At 38.3% G+C, this 16859-nt stretch overlaps 1 long non-coding RNA gene across 3 annotated transcripts; it reads left to right on the forward strand.

Moving 5' to 3' along the window:
* Positions 1–219: 219 nt before the first annotated feature.
* LOC122970544 lies at positions 220–16650 on the forward strand. 3 transcript variants are annotated; one of them, XR_006399241.1, is made up of 5 exons: positions 220–246; positions 2604–2716; positions 14181–14309; positions 14406–14561; positions 15966–16650. It is a non-coding gene; the product is annotated as an uncharacterized LOC122970544 (long non-coding RNA). The 3 variants fall into 3 exon arrangements; XR_006399240.1 differs by lacking the exons at positions 220–246; positions 2604–2716 and adding an exon at positions 8649–8741; XR_006399242.1 differs by lacking the exons at positions 220–246; positions 2604–2716 and adding an exon at positions 9300–13529.
* The last annotated feature ends 209 nt before the right edge of the window (positions 16651–16859 follow it).

Below are 16859 nucleotides of genomic sequence, written 5' to 3' on the forward strand. Positions count from 1 at the left end.
GGGAGAATGGATTTGGACTGTGCGGCGCAGCAGCGGCAGGACGCCACCGGGGAGGCTGGAGAGAGAAGCAACCAGAGAAACAACCAGGAATGTTAGCTTGTTTGTCATTGTTGCTAATGATATCAGACCGGTTAACTAACAGCCATTAAGTTCTGTTAACTAATAAACAAGATGACCAACAGCCACAAATGGATGTTATGACATGAATACTTCATCTCCATGAAGGACAGACAGACAACAGATAACGTGAGTCAGATACAGCTTCTCTCTCTCTCTTTCTCTTTGGTCGCTAGTTTCATCTCTGATGGTTAAATGTCTCTGTGGCTGTTGTGTGAATTTATCTCTTTAGCAAGAATGCAGCAGAGATCATATAATGTGCTGTAGGTAGTTTGTTTGTTGAAGTTACAGTTAGCTGTCTGGACTCACTCATTCATTTGGAATTGATCCAGTTTTTAACTGAGTGGTTGTTCAGTCACCTGTTGATGTTGTGTGATTAGTGAATGAGTATGCAGGAGGTCTGGCTGCTTGCTTGTGACAATTTCTTCATTGTTCGTGTTCAAGCTGAGCCGTACATTGAGTAATAAGCTTAAAGTAACTAGAATAACAAGTGTTAACATGTCAGTTTTGTAAACTATATTTTGTATGTCGTGCATATAGATAAGAGTGTGTAAGTCATGTATTTGATACATGCATTAATACTTTTTGTGAACCTAAACTTTTAGATCTGTGAATGTTTTTAGTGTTCAATCGTTCTAGTATTCAGTACTGATCTGTTCCTGTGTCAGATTATAAGTTTATTTTATATATTTCTGTATACTAAGAAAATACATAGGAAACACGTGTAAATCATGTGATATGTTGTCAATTTTTGATGAGAGCATAAATCTGTTGTCACAATAGAACAATACTATAAATATGAATTTCACTTTGTTGGTAAAATAACACATTCAGAACCACTCCACAGCTAAAATAAGCACTTCTTTGTTCAGAAACAATATGTATATGCTAAATGTCTTTAAAGAAGCAGCCTTTTCACCACTCAGTTTTTGTTTTTGAAAGCAAATTGTTTTATTGCCCCCCACCCCTCCGATTTCATCGGGTGGGGGACGGTGATATAGTATGATGCGATTTGTTGTAAGATTCCATGTTGGTTTTCCTCCTGTCCTCTCCAATTTTTTGAGTCACCAGCCACCACTGTATTATGTAGCCCGCCATGTTGCACTGCCATGTTTCTACAAAACCCCAAAAAAGGACAAACCAAACACTGGTTCCAGAGAGGGCCTTTTGCATTTTTCGCAACCTCTGTAGGTTCTCTTACATGCTTGGAAGAGGAGGGGGAGGGGGGTTATTCAGTTTGTTGCAATCTGCAACTTCACTGTTAGATGCCACTAAATCCTACACTCTGGTCCTTTAAGTGGGGCTCACTTGTGGTAAGGACATGCTGAAGTGGGTTTTTCTTTTCTTTTGTTCACAGCATCTTGTTGTGTTGACTGTTGCGGTATTTTTGCACCGCTCAGAGATCAATTGTCAGTGGCCAGGGGCATCACATCCTACAGTTCTTCTTCAGTTGATTCCAGACTTCAGACAATCATTTTTGTATTGAAAGATTGACCTAAGTGACCTACTTACTAACTGGTCACAAAATATATACTGTTTTTCATTTTCAAAAAAGGCAAGTCATGTCTTAAAACAGCTGGGCACTGTAGTTTTTAGCAATAGGAGTGCATATGTTGGGGACTATTTTCAGTTGTGAATTACCACACCACTGGTGTACTTATGAGTATTTCAGGCAGCAGGACAGTGTTGGTTCTGAGTCAAAATGAACCCCAGCACCCATGTTCATGGTAAGATAGGAACATGTCAGTGCATGTTCATTGATGTGTTCTGAATAGTTTTTGGACAACAATGGGGCTCTGTGGCACATGGATACACAGGTAATACATTTGGGGCTTTTCATGGGATTCGATGACAAGACAAATCATGTCACTAAACCCCACGTTGTCTAATGAAGATGTATCTCCACTATAGAATATTTCCGTAGTGAACTCCCCACATACTGAGGGAACCTGTGAACCTGTGTATCTCCCCTGCTGGTTTTTCAAATCTTGTTAGGTGGGAGGTGATCATGTTGACACACTGGTCCAAACACATTATGACCAGCAGCCATCAAGTAGCCCAATCTCTGCTGTAATGCTAGCAGGACAGCATGAGACACACAGAGTGATGCACGCATCATTAGCTTCAATGCAAATCTCATCCTGTAGTAAGGTAAGCAGAGACCAGGCAGATTCTCCTCACTGACTACTGCAACTGTTTCATATTTAAAAACATTTCTTCACATGGACACCTCAATCAGTTTAGTTCTTTCAGATGGCAAACTTCAAATGCTTCAACAGAGTATATCTATGAAAAAAATTCACACCAAAAGTACATTTCTGCAGTTTCAACATGTTTGACTGGAGGATTTTTGAAAAGCACAAAAATGTCGATGTGATGTTGCTTCATTGCAAAACAAAATGATGGCCATTATCTACTTATACCTCCAGTAATCCCAACATTAAGTCCTCATCTGAAAGACTATTTGTTGTTATGTTTGTGTTTAGGTGGAGGAGAAGAAGATCGAGCTGCTGTGTCAGGTGTCAGGTGTTCAACATGAGAAATAACAACTAGTGGATGAAGCAGAAAAGGATTTCAGACATGACCGTTCTGCTATCGGGTACAAACTCACAAAACACATTCATGACAACCACATGTTTCATAATGTGCTGAAAGAGCATTTCATTTATTTCATTCTTACATTTTCATCTAACCTTTATGAAGCCATAACACTTCACATATAAGAAGGATGGTCATGAAGAATGGAACAGGTGGACCCAAATGAAGGACGCAGGAGCAGCAGGAACTGAAGAATAAGTCTTTATTCAGGATTTGTGCAGGTGAAGCAACACTGAACAAAAAAAACAGGCCAAGTCTGAGAGGCAGAAGGGCCGCTTAGATAAGTCCGTAAGACTGACCCAATGAAAAAACAAAGGAAACAGAAAAAGGCCCCACAAGACGCAGAGGCCAAACTTGTGAACAGAGCAGCCTCTCAAACCAGCACACAAGTCACAAAGCTGACCAAAGAGACAACAAAAGGTAAAAAATAAGCATGGCTTAGCCGTCTACTGATGAGTCATACCCAGCACCTGCTCCCTGAAGGAGGGGCTGGCTGCTACATTCAGAAGGTAGAATCAGGAAAAGGTGGACCGAGATGACCATGTGGCTGCTGCACATATGGTATGGAGAGAAGCTCCCCACCACAAGGCCCATGACGTAGCCACACCACGAGTTGAGTGGGCCCGAACTCGAGATGGGACAGGCACACCCAAGAAGGCATATGCCCTCTAAATTGCGTCCACAACAGCCTAGGCTTTGACAAGGGTCTGCCCAAATGACTAGAGTTGAAACAAGCGAAGAGTTGATCAATCTTTCTGATGGCCTGCATACACTGGATGTACTCTGCTAAGGCCCAGACAGGGCACAGCAGGGGCTGGCACTGCTCAGCCTCCAGGCCTCTGTCAGAAGAGGACATCAACTGCAGCTTGACTGACTGGGACAGGTGGAACTCAGACAGAACCTTAGGCAGAAATGCCAGGTTGAGGCGGAGGACTACCCCTGAACCCATCAGACAGGAGCAGTCGCTGTGAACCAACAGTGCGTGGAGTTCGCTGATTCTCCTGGCAGGGACTATAGCTTACAGAAACGCTGTCTTAAGGGACAGCCATTTCAGATCAGCAACCCCAAGGGGCTCAAAGGGAGGGATGCTGAAGTGCACCAAGTGCTAAGTCCAAGTGTCATGGAGGGACTGTACAGTCCTGCAAACCATACAGTGGTGATTTTACATGTAAAAAAATGGTGGGGCACCAACTACTTCAATAAATAGGCTACATACCAGGAAAACTACAGTACCTGCTCTTGCTACTGATGTGTTTTTTTTAATGGGTCCATACATGGCTCCACAAAACACTTTTAACAACAAAGTGGCTGCCTCTAGCAGGTCTTGTACACATATACAGAGGAAGAGAGAGAGAGAGAGAGTGTGTGAGTGAGTGAGTGAGTGAGTGAGAGAAATTACATAAGTGAAAAAAAGCCTCATCACTAAAAATATTACTCCGCCATTCATTAGAACTACAGACCGTGACTTTACGCTAACAACAACACTTCTGGGTAGACGACTGGTGGTTGATTTGAATTGCGGAGATATGTGAACTTGGCAAACTTGTTTTTTTCTGTTGTCATTTTCAGTCATAACTGTAACGTTTAAAAATATATAGTTAAACACGGCGGTCTGACCTATCTGACGTTTCTACTGGGTTTATTTTATGTTCTGTGTTGCTTTGTTAGCGTCCTTGGTTTGTTTGGTTTTGTGGGGGGGATCTGCAGTGAAAACCTGGAGTGGAGTTTTGATTCATGTTTTTTATGTTTGTGAAACTGGATTGAACTGAACTGATTAGGAGTTGTGGGGAAAACAAAACGGACCCTTTACCAAGTTACCCGGCACCCCCATACACAGCAAAACGTAGCCATTTTCCCTTCAGTTGAGAGTATATCTCAGCTCCCACTCCGGCATCCTCCATCAGCTGTGCTTATGACATGGCACAGCTAGCTAATAAAATGTGAAATTTGCAGATGTAGTAGCTAAACCTGTCCGTGGAAAAAATATTTTTTCAACAGATATCTTAGTTACAACAAGATTGAGCTAACAAAGCAGTTTTGTGTTTATAAATGTGGTATTTATTCAGTTTGGGAAATGCCACGATTTCTAGAAAGCATTAGCACAAGTTGGCTGGCTGACTCACGACAGTGATACGGTCAGGAACAAGGCACTTGACTGCATCACTGAAGCACACCCTCTCGCTTAATTAAGAAAGTGATATTCTATCATCATAAGCCGACACAACCAAGCTCAGAACAAATGAGCCTACAGGGCCATAAGCAAACAGCAAAGAGCTGAACTCACAACAAAGTGCAAAGACAACTTTTTAAGGATACTAACCTATTGTAGGAGTATTAATACCTTATTAATGAATTACCTCATCATTAGGGCACCACCTCCTTTTTGGTTAGGATTTGTTAGTACTAGGAGGGAGCACTAACCCTTGTTCAATTTAATCAATGAATCAGTCTCACAATCGTAAGCTCTTGTCCCAAACAGTGACCTCTGTTTACTGCAGCTCAAAGAAACAACCAAACACTTTTAGGATAAATGAAGATATTTATTAATACCTAAACGTCTTGAGGATACATGATAAAGCATAGATAATATAATATATACAGATAATATACAGAAAATAATAAATAATAAGAAAGTAAAATAAATAAGGCCTAAGAATGATAAAAAATTAATAAAGAAAATTATTCAGCAAGAGTGGCTCGAAGTGTGTGACTCGAGGCTTAACGTGTTGTACCGGGAAATGCTAAGGGGAAAACTTCTCTAAATAAATTGTTTAATTTTAACGTTATTGGACATCAACCCTTGATCATAAAGCCATGTTATGCCTTACTATTGAGGTGTCTCGTCATGGTAGAGGAGTCATCTTGGCAGGTCCAGTGTTGTTTAACACAGCATCACCAGCGGTGTTGCACTGAAAGAGCCCATATCAGCTGTGGACTGTGGCGCATCTTCTGGGTTGCAGTTTTGCTCTCAGAGAGCAGTTTCAAGCGTTCTTCTTTTTCTTCTTCTTTTTCTCCTTCTTCTTCTTCTTCAAGGCTTTAAGTTACAGATTCAGGCTTTTAGTTGGCTTGTAGTAACTTAAGTTGAGTGTTGAATAAAGTTTAGTCTGACTACGCTCAAGTCTTCAGCGGCGTCTACTTCAAAATAAAATACTGTACGTGTTTACTTCAAATTAAATTACTATACGTGGAAATACGAGACTTAATGTTACTGATAAAACAAAACAAATTAACTTGTTGCAATAAAAGGTTGAATACGGATGTATTTGTTTGAAAAACAAATAAAAGAGATGTCTTAAGAGTTTTCTTGAGTTCTTGGAGGCCAGCTCAGAAAGGAATCTCTTGGAGGCTCTCTCTTGTTTTTATAAGTTAGAATAAACAAGGGAGGAGTTTTGGGTGTGTTCTAAAGGGTTTCACGCCAAATTATTGATGAATATTCAATTTCTTTGTTCTAGGGGCTTTAGGTGTGGCTGGTGCTTTGCAGCCTGCACCTCCTGAAGTAAAGGAATTTGGTGAAATCTAATTCTGAATTTTTACATGCAAAAACTCACACTTCAAGTCACTGTTGCCTATTATTTCACATTAAAGCTGTAAACACATTCTTTTCATAATGTCCAAGCATTCATGATATTTCTGATTAATAACGGTCCTGTCAGCTTTTATCATATTTGTGAAACCATTCAAAAACAGTTAAGCAATTTACATGATTCATGATAAGTCAGTTCTTCTAATAACAAACATTAACCTTCATATTAACACTTCATGATGTCTAAGCATAAAACCTTCATTAGTTCAACTTTCTCGAACTATTTACACAACTTAAACCATTTACTGAAATAAAGTTTAATACTATAGTGAAAGAAAATAAAGTTAGGCAACACTTATGTGATTAGATTACTTTCAGAAACATATTTAATATAAGTTTACACAACTTACTTCATAATATAAAAGCATTCAACATGACTATTGTTTAACAATAAAAGAAACTTTAAACTCAAATCCTTCAAATATTATCTTTACATTCCTATTATTTTAGAAACTTCATTCTTTCAACCAAACTACTTGTCTAATTTAACTACTAAAATATGATTGTCTATGAGGTTAATAGATCACAAGTTAAACACTTAAAATACAAATACATGGTTATTTAACATTCATTAACTCTTCACATAAGGGAATGTAACTCTTGTCAATAGAGGAGCAGTATTGTTACCTGTTAGTATAAAAGGATAATACAATCTAAGTCTTATATCTCTTTAGTAGATAGTCATACACCTATGAAAGTTATACCATTCTTCTTGTATTTACATGACAAATAAAATGATATAAGTTACATAATGATTAGACATTTCATTTACATGAATTTCAGGTTTGCTTCAGATTTGCAGGGAGGCTTCATAAAGTCCTCAGGAATGTGGGTTAGTTTATGCTGTTGTTGATAAGAGTCATCCATCTAAGTGGGAGTTGTTATACTCCAGTCCAAGTGGCCTGTAGGGTCAGTTCCACTTAGAGGGTTACGAAGGTCAGTTCTGCAGGCCGAGGGTGTGCTCTTACAAATTTAGGAATCCAGGGAGTCTGTCTCTTATTTTCCTTAAGAATCAAAGATTAGTTAACAGAATTAAAGAACAAGCGGTTGTCCTCCTACACCATTCTGTGACAACAACTTTATGACAACAACCTCAATAGATAAGCATGGACACACTGACACTCGTCATCATCTATATCAATGGATCCAGCACAACAGTATGACCAATGCCCGGACCAGAACCACCAAGGCAGGATGATAAAATATGCTTTCACTCACCAGCTGACGGCTCAGAAAAGGGCAGCATGGTGGTTTTTCCTCTGGGCAAACGTCACCATGTTAAACCCACGGTTAATTTTACCAGCAGTTTGAATGATGACAGTATTCCGTGGCTGGTGGGCTCCAAGGTGCTTTAATTCCAGTTCCTCCTCCAAATAAAGTATGAAATCCACTTTATTTTTTTCAAGTTAGCTGGCGTTAGCTAAGAAAGTCTCCCCTCTTTTTTGCCGACTGTAAATTCCAAGTTCGCGCTGTAGCCCCACTGCAGCGTCATTTGAAATATTTCACAGTTGATTGGCTATCTGTCAGACAGCTAGCCAATCAACTGTGAAATATGAAATGACACTTTAGTGGGGCTACGGGCTCTCTGCCCCACTTGTCATCAATTTCGTGTGATCTACATTGAATACACTAACACTCTGAGCATGCATATTCATATTTTCCCACATACAATACACATTGCATCGTGAGAGAGGGGCTAGCCACACATTCACGCCGGCCACCGTAAGGCCACTGCAGACACGAAACAGCAAAACGCAGTCTGAAGCAGCGAGGCAGGGAACAATTAAAAATGAACTAAAATCCTAACACAAATTGTATAATGCAATTTATGAAAATGCTATATTCATAGATAATAAATTATAGCAGATAAAAATTTGAAAACTGGTAATAACTTCATTTGTTTGCACAGTTCTGGTGACAGCAGATGGGGCACAGCAGGCCAACGAGGTGCTGCCTGCCATTTGTCCACAGGATAAGTCATTGTCCTCAGAGGAGAAGACAGTCTCTACATCCACATCCACTGAGTCTTCTCCCTCCTCCTCCAACACTGGAGTTCAGGGAGGAAAGGGGTCAGCGTGAGGCCAGCCTCCTATCACAGGCCTACTCAAACACTCCCAATTTTCCCTTTGGCCATGCCATAAGAGGGGGGCCAACCCGCTTCACTCCGAATACAAGTTAAACTGATGAGCAGATGAGGTGCAGGTGGAGAGATGGGCAGGGAAGCTCAGGTGAGGGGAATGAGGTGATGAAACAGGAGAACAAGAAAGGAGCTGATTGACTGGGGAAAACACAGGGAGCAGGGCAGGGCTAATGAGGCTGATAGCAGGGCAGGTGTGGAGGGAAAAGCAGTACAGGAACACAGGAGGAAAAACACAGAGCAAACAGAAAACCAAAAACCCAGAAAACACAATCCTCTTCATCACTGAGACTGAATATAAGCTGAGTGAGTTCAGACTGAAGCGAAAACAGACTGCTTTAAAAGCCTGGGCTAAACAGCAAAATGAATAATGTCTTGTCATGATTAATGCAGTCTTTCTATGTTGAGAATAGACTAACATATATGGGCAACTCTAATAATATCATGCCAGATAGCCTTTTAAAGATTCAGTTCAAATCAGCCTTCTCCCACTCAATCCAGTCTAAACAATCAGGGAAAAAGTCTGAGGGTATATGGTGGACATTGAGCCAGAGTGTGACAATGATGGAACGTACTTCATTTTGACCAGCTCTCTCTAATGGCATTACAAGTGAAGGCATTTGAAGTATTGTAACATGAAAAATTCAACTTTGCAAATTCAGCAATTGGTCATTTCCCGAAACCACAAAATATGATCAGTGTTCAGTTTTTGTTTAAACAATCAATGCATTTTTCAATTTTTTTAAAATTTATTTACAATATCCTTGCATAGCTGCACTAATCAATCATTTTATCCTAACAATGTATCAAATGACTGTGTGTAATGTAAAAGGGATCACTCATAGAGACAAACCCACAGAGAATTGTTGCCTCTGCAATTCCCCTCAGCTCTCTCTCTCTCTGTTAGTGTCTTTCAGCTCACTGTTTTGACTTAAGGCCCGCAACTTCACTCTTTACTTCAGTCTCATAGCTCTCAACATAATGGAGAATCTAGCAGCTAAAGAGCTAGATATTTGTTCAGGAGTTGGTGGAGACCAAAACAAAGCTAAAAGAAGAGTGATAAATGGACTTAGACATTTAGACAATCAATTTAGACATTTAGAGACCAGAAACACGATTCCAAATGAATGCTAATGTTGGTTTGTTTTTGCTGGATGTGTAAGAAGCCAACTGTTTGCTAACACGTTTGCATATAAACTTTATATAGTGATTGCAATTAATCCTGTAGAAAACATAAATATCTGTACCAAATTTTAAGGCTATCCATTTGAAATTTGTTGAAATATTTCAGTCTGGACCAAAATGGTGGACTGACCAACCGACACTGGTCGAATGTGCTACCATTCTCCACCCTTCCCACCTCCACATCTTTCCACCTGTACCCTTGGTTCTGGAAATTAGCTAAGATGAAGATGTTACTCTCGAACAAAAGAATTCTAAAAAATTTTACCATTTAATTGGATACTTATTTTTGTATTTCTGATGTATTGATTGGGACATACCTTCAATTTCACCAAAAAAAAGGTTAAATGACACCTTTCATTTGTCATATTCTCAATCCCACCACGATCCTGATTGCTTTGGTTTTATGGTGTAAAACCATACAGACTCACCTTTATGCTTATTTGTGAGATGAAATCTTTAAGATATTAGTCAATCTAGGTTACTCTTTCTTCATCCTTTTTCCTGTCTTTAGTATACATGCAGTATGAAACAAAGTTGAAATTGGAGGGAATATTTCTTGATTTGTTTTACTCAACTAATATCTTCATTATTAGTGAATTCATTCCATTTCTTTGCACTTTTCATATTCTAAAGGCCTCTTGAGTATTGTTGTAAATTTAGTGTTGTGACTAGTCAGTGCGGGGGCTGTAAAGATAAAAAGACAAGCCAGAAAAGCCCTGGTGTATCATGATGAAATGAAAAAATTCTCAAGTGCACTGAGAGGATTGAAAGCTTTTTCTATGCAGGCTTGTCTTGTTCTGTGGAAGAAGTGCTAAATTAAATACTGAAAAGGAGTCCCCTTTAAAACCTTGGCTGTCGGGAAAAATTAAAGGCTGTTCTCTTAATGCCTCTCCCAAAAGAAAAAGGCTCTTCAAATTAAAAAGGACAGACACAAACATGGCAGCTGGGACAAAAAGGTGCCCGCAGTGTGTCAAATGTCAAATGAAATGCCAGAAAGAGTTCTTTAATTGATATGTAGGCTGTGCAACCTTTGTCTTAACACCCGTCGTCAGTCAGACACTGTAGCATAACCTACAGTATATTAATGGAGCCGCTGTGACAAAGATGACACCTATTTAATTCAAAGGAGCCATGTAAGAGTCAGCAAAGTGCGAGCTCCTTTGAATGTTAATAGTGTAGATACACACAGTGCTTTTAAAACCCGTCCTCAGGTCTCAGCGTGAGACACACACTCGCTCCCAGTGCAGGCCTCCCAAGTGTACATGTCAAACACACTTTGAAGTTCTTAGCAATCTGGCAAAAGAGTCTGTTAGTACCTCGGCAACACCGAGGAAAGGAAAACAGGCTGAGAGAAAAGAAAGAGAAAAAAAAGCCCAAGAGGGTATGGGAGGTTGTGAGGGCACCTACTCCCAGAATCCCCACAAAGTTGTTTTGATCCTCAGGTATGTGGGGGTGGGGGTGAGGGGTGTCCCAGTGGTTGTGTTTTGTTCTATGACTATAAGCTTCTTGCATACCACATTCTGTCCTCTTTCAAAATAACAGTTGGGTTAACTTCCATGAGACAGCTGTCATAAATGACAGTGTTCATTTGCTAAATCTTTGCTTTGGATATATTCCTTCATCTTTAAAGGGACAGATCACCCCAAAATCAAAAAAACATATTTTTCCTCTTACCTGTAGTGCTATTTATTCATCTAGATCGTTTTGGTGTGAGTTGCAGAGTTTTGGAGATATCGGCTGTAGAGATGTCTGCCTACTCTTGAATACAATGGAACTGGATGTCACCCAGCTTGTAATGCTCAAAGCGCCAAAAAAAACAAAAACATTTGAAAAACTCAACAGCAATGTCTTTTTCCAGAAATCATGTCTCAAGATAATCTACAGACCTTGTTGTGAGCAGTTACATGTAGGAACTATTTTCTTTCTACCAAACTACTCCTGCCAACCATGAGTAGACAACCCTGTTTCCTCAAAATTACGTTCCCACACAACTAAACTGCATTCTCAATTAGCCTACGTTTCGACGGAGTAGATGCATGCTTCCTTCTGCGCAGTGAGATAGTTGGCGGGTGTAGTTTGGTAGAAAAAAAATAGTATATATATATTTTTGATTTTGGGGTGAACTGTCCCTTTAAGGCCATGTTCTCTTCAAACTTGATCATATTCATGGAATTTCATTATTGTGTATTTCATTTCTAAAGTAAAACTTTAAAAAAAAACTAAGAATATTTCAGCTAATGGACTAGATTTTTTTACTCTGTGATACAAATGTAACAATAAAGTCATCAAGCTATCAGTTTGCTCTGAATGCTCCTATGATGTGATATTTGTCTGGCTAGGAGCAGGGCCCAAAGACATAATGGTGATGTCAGTCTGTCACACCAAAAGTCCATCTGTTGGTTCATGAATCCATAACTTTTTACCATACTGTAGTAAGATATTTCCACAAATACTGGACTGATTGTCTTGAAATTTGTTGTGGATATTCATGGTGCCCAGAGTATGAATCCTAATGTTTTTGTTGATCCCCTGACTTTTACTTTTATGCCAAATAAAAGTAAAATTTCCACATGTGCACAAAGAATACTGTCATAAAATAAACAGACTGATATGACACGAAACACTGCTACTGAATACATTAAACAATGCACCCATGGATGGTTGGTGGAGATGAGGATATGGGGTATTATTGACAGGGGCTCAACTTTATTTTAAGACCAACTTTAAATTAGACAAACTTTAAGGGTCCATAGGTTATAATCATATGACACAATCCTTGTCAGCTGATTGAGTTTCTACAGTTGTCATGGAATTGTACATGTGAATTTACATTTTTTTGATTTTCCTCTATGCTGGCTTAAAAGTATAAATTAATAGTTTATTTTCTACCTTAGATACAACTACTAATTGGATCTTGTGGTGAGCTAGTTTTGCTAGCTACTGTTTCCAAGGTTAAGCATGAACTTTGAATCTCTAAAACATTTCAGTTCTAAAAAAGCAACTTCATCCTGTAATTGAAAGTCACCCCGTCTGCAACTTCAAAACAGTCTTGACAAACAGAAACGGCTATTTAAAACCAGAGTTGTTGCAGTGATTTACATGTTTTCCACAACCTTGTTTATCACTCTCACATACCAAGGATACCTGTGTTGCATTTATTTGATACAGTGTGGTGGCTAAACAGCCAGCCAGGTGGTGTTAAAATGAAAATTGGAGGAAGCCTTTTTTTTAAGAGTTGACATTTTTTTCATTTTGTTGATACTGGCATTTTCATACCCCTTGTTTTCTCCATACTGACCAACAACTTGACCAGGACACTGTCCAGACTCCAGTTTAAAGGTGCCCTGTGGAGTTTTCTTATGAAAGTTGTGTTCACATTCAGCATTTCTTACCAAGATGCATTTTGTGAATCCTTGAGGTCTAACAAACCTTTTAAATGAAGTTTCTTCATCATGAAACATTTGCAAAGCTGATTTTTAAAAATATTTTAAATTGTGCATTCATTGTCAAAATATTTAAGCTGGTTCAACTTTTAATAAAACTAAGTTCTTGCTACCTTAAAAATGTGAGTTAACTGAACTAAATTTGAAAGATTTATTTAAAATGAGTCATAAAAATGTAGAAATAACTAAGTTTACTTCAGGGATCAAGTTCAATAAACACTTGACTTCCAGTTACATTCTTAGTTCAATAAGCTAGTTTCAAATGTGGCCTTGCAGCTGTCTCTGCTCTATTAGAGCCATATTTGTATCAGAGTAAGTACAAACACATTGAGGCTGCAGTAACTAGAATTAGAAGTGTATGGGTAGGACTCAAGTAGATATTAATCCTCATGTTGTTCACACTGTTTTTAGTGCTATCAGAAGAGATGACCATGACTTAGCTTACTATGACTTAAAGACAACCGAGGTAAGTTCTAACCATTTTTTCGGTACAACTGACACAGGCAGAAACCAGAAACAGGTTGTTCTTTATTTTTTTTAATTTTGGGCAAAAAAGGAAAAACATAATTTCAGCCCAATTTCTTGTTTTTTGTTCTTACTGACAAAACAAATATAACAGATCATATTTTATACTTGATAACCGCAATGTACTGTAGATATAGAATATATCTTACCAAAGTTTTTAGGAAAACTGGAACCATCATTAAAAAGTCAGTGAGCAGATTCAGTGGTAGAAACTGAACAGATGGAGACTAATGGAGAGAAATATTCTCCTTTAAACTATTATTTTATGTAAGCCTTGTAAGCCTTTTTTTTTTTTTTTTTTTTTTTTTGTTAAATCTGTGTTGCTTCCCATAGTATGAGACACAAAATACAAATAAAACAAATTACAAAGCAATTTAATGATGACTGGATTATGCTTTTATCGACTGGTTGACACTCAGGAGCTGACAGGAGGTTTTACACTCAGATTGGAGATTTGTGACTGAAATGCTTACAAATAGCTTTGGACAGAAATCTGTCTGTAATATGTGATAATTGATTTGTACCAAGAATCAATACAGTTGAATAGACACCTATTGATTAGGCTTTCTCATGTTTATTTTTCCAATTTCAGACTGGATCAGCATATTGAAGAACAATGATGACTAACTACCTGGCCTCAAAAGCATCAGAAAGCATAAGAAGTGTGCGTTGGTCATGTCCTCAAACATATTAACCAGACATATCATGCAGATCGTATCATGTAGGTCTTATTAAAGGCTAATAGATTTTATTGTGTTGTAGAATACTGTGACAGTAACCTGAGAACAGTAATTGTTTTTGTTTATTAATTCCTCAGAGAACAAGGAACACCAGTGCAATACAGTGCAGAGTACATTCACAAATTGCACATTGACCTAAACAAGAAACTGGTGATGTTTGGGGTGACCAATGTCCTTTCTGTTGATGGTTTCTCCAGCAAAAACAACCTGACCATATATCAAGAGGTTTACAGGTAACTTTCAGTGTTCTGAGCTCCATTGTAATATGGCAGCAGACATTGTTTTACTAATCAACTAATAATATATATATATATATATATATATATATATATATATATATATATATATATATATATATATATATATATATATAAATTGGCATAGAATGTAGCTGTAGCTTTACCACCCCTTATCTGGGAAATCATTCAAAATTAATACAACTGCTGACAGTTAAACTGTGCTATACATAACTAAGTAATTAACTGATCAATCAATTCACTACATTACCTGATAGTGAATATCAGCTCTAACAATGCTTATGTAGTGACATAAATATGAATGAATTGTGTTGATAAATGATAAATGTTGATAAACCTGATGCAACAATAGATATAATAATACAAAACTAAGAAAGGAAATGGCTAATTTGTAATGTTTATTATGCTTAATTACAGTGTGCAGTCTTTAGAGTATTAATTGGGTCCTTCATCTTTCTGGTCACAGAAAATCAATTTATCCAGAGTGGTTACTATTAGGTCCAGATTAGTAATTGTGATCTGTTACTGAAATTAAAATGTAACATTTTTCATTTTTGTTTACCTTTTTAAAATGACAGAATCATACAGTAGAAAGGATGTGGCCGGAGGTAAACAACAGAGTAAACTATCCAGTGAAAGGGGCTCTTATCCACCTTGTTGACCGCAAGGAACTTAACTTAGAAGACAACATGACACAATGTTGCCTGTCCACACTTACCTGTCAGGTAGCTCAAATTGGACTTGACTGGATGGTGCAGACCTGGAATGCACACAGCAGCCAAGGTCTGCATACCAGTTTTAAAATAATTTCCCTTAAGGCCCCCTAAAAACATACCTCTATATGCATTGTCATTTTTTTAGTTGTGCCTATATCCTATATTCAGTTTCTCATTTTATCCCCTTTTTAACACAGGGTAGATGGAAATGATTAAATGCTCATATAGATGGCTCCAGATTTCAATTATTGTCTGAGTTAACAAGGCCAGGGTGTATATCATCATACTGTTGTCCTGATATGAGACTAAATATTACCTAGGATTATGGATGATGTATTGTGTTATCATGCTTCACATTATAGCTATTCTGGCTATTCTACATTTTATAAACTTGTTAGACTGTTCCAACAGTTTTGACCCTAAATGTTTGGTAATCACATTGACATTACTAGTGCCTCTTTATCAAAACCCTGATGTCATTATAACAGCAACAGACATTACCTAACATTTGGTAAAGATGTAGTGGGATCTGATTTGTCCATATTGCCCAGCCCAGGATTACACACTGCTTCAGGTACATTGATATGCATGATGATAATATGTAACTGATGTTACACAAACCGTTGATTTGTTTTGATTTGCTTATTGCTTATGCTCTATTTAGGCAAGGGTATCACCAGTCAACTGGCTCTGGGTGGAAGCTCAAAGAAACTGCCTGCAGATCCTCTGCCAGAGGCTGCAGAGGCTGCAGACTGCTATGACCGGGAGGTGGGGTCCTCTTTGACACGAGTGTCACTGTTTGGCAGAAACCCATTTTCCACAATGTAGCACCAAGCAGAAACTGAACAAGAATTTACACAGCACTATTTGGACATTTCTGACCTCTTTGGCAGTGCTGTGAACCAGGGCGTTTTCAAAATGGAATTAAAGACCTAAAAGAAATTGTAAGAAGACATTTGTAAAGACAAGTGCCTCAAGTGCAGGGACGAACAGCCTGTGTACACAGAAGTGGCTAGACTGTCTGCAGCACTGGCCTCTTTGAGGTCCCTGCCATAAAGAGGACAGCAGCTCAGTTTAGTGTGTTCTATGTGTTCAAGTTCTATGTTCAGTGTTCTGTGTTGAACTAGAACTCCTCACCAAAAAAAATATCCCACATTTGTCAGGCACCAGATGAGCACGCATCACGCATTTGGATTTTTACATGGGCTCACACTTTGGTCTGTTTGGTCTGGTCTCAAGCGGTAATTTTCAACAGATTTCCCATTTTCATGTCTTTTTTTAAACTTGTTTGATGCTCAGTGTTCTGTGTTTGATGTTCACTTTTGAATAAATTAAAAACACTGTTTGAATATGTGTGTCAATTGTATATTTAAATATGTGGCAAATGTACAGATTTTATTTTATACACATACCTAGATCTTATTTCTTTGCTGAATTTCAAAATCACATCACGTAAGGTATGGATGGATAGCAGCAGTAGGATGAATCTCTAACCAGTCTGCAGAATAACACTGAGTGTGTTTTGCCAGTTAACAAGTATCTCCATGTGATCACAGCT

This window comes from Thunnus albacares, chromosome 19 (genome assembly GCF_914725855.1).
Source record: "Thunnus albacares chromosome 19, fThuAlb1.1, whole genome shotgun sequence".
Taxonomy (NCBI): domain Eukaryota; kingdom Metazoa; phylum Chordata; class Actinopteri; order Scombriformes; family Scombridae; genus Thunnus; species Thunnus albacares.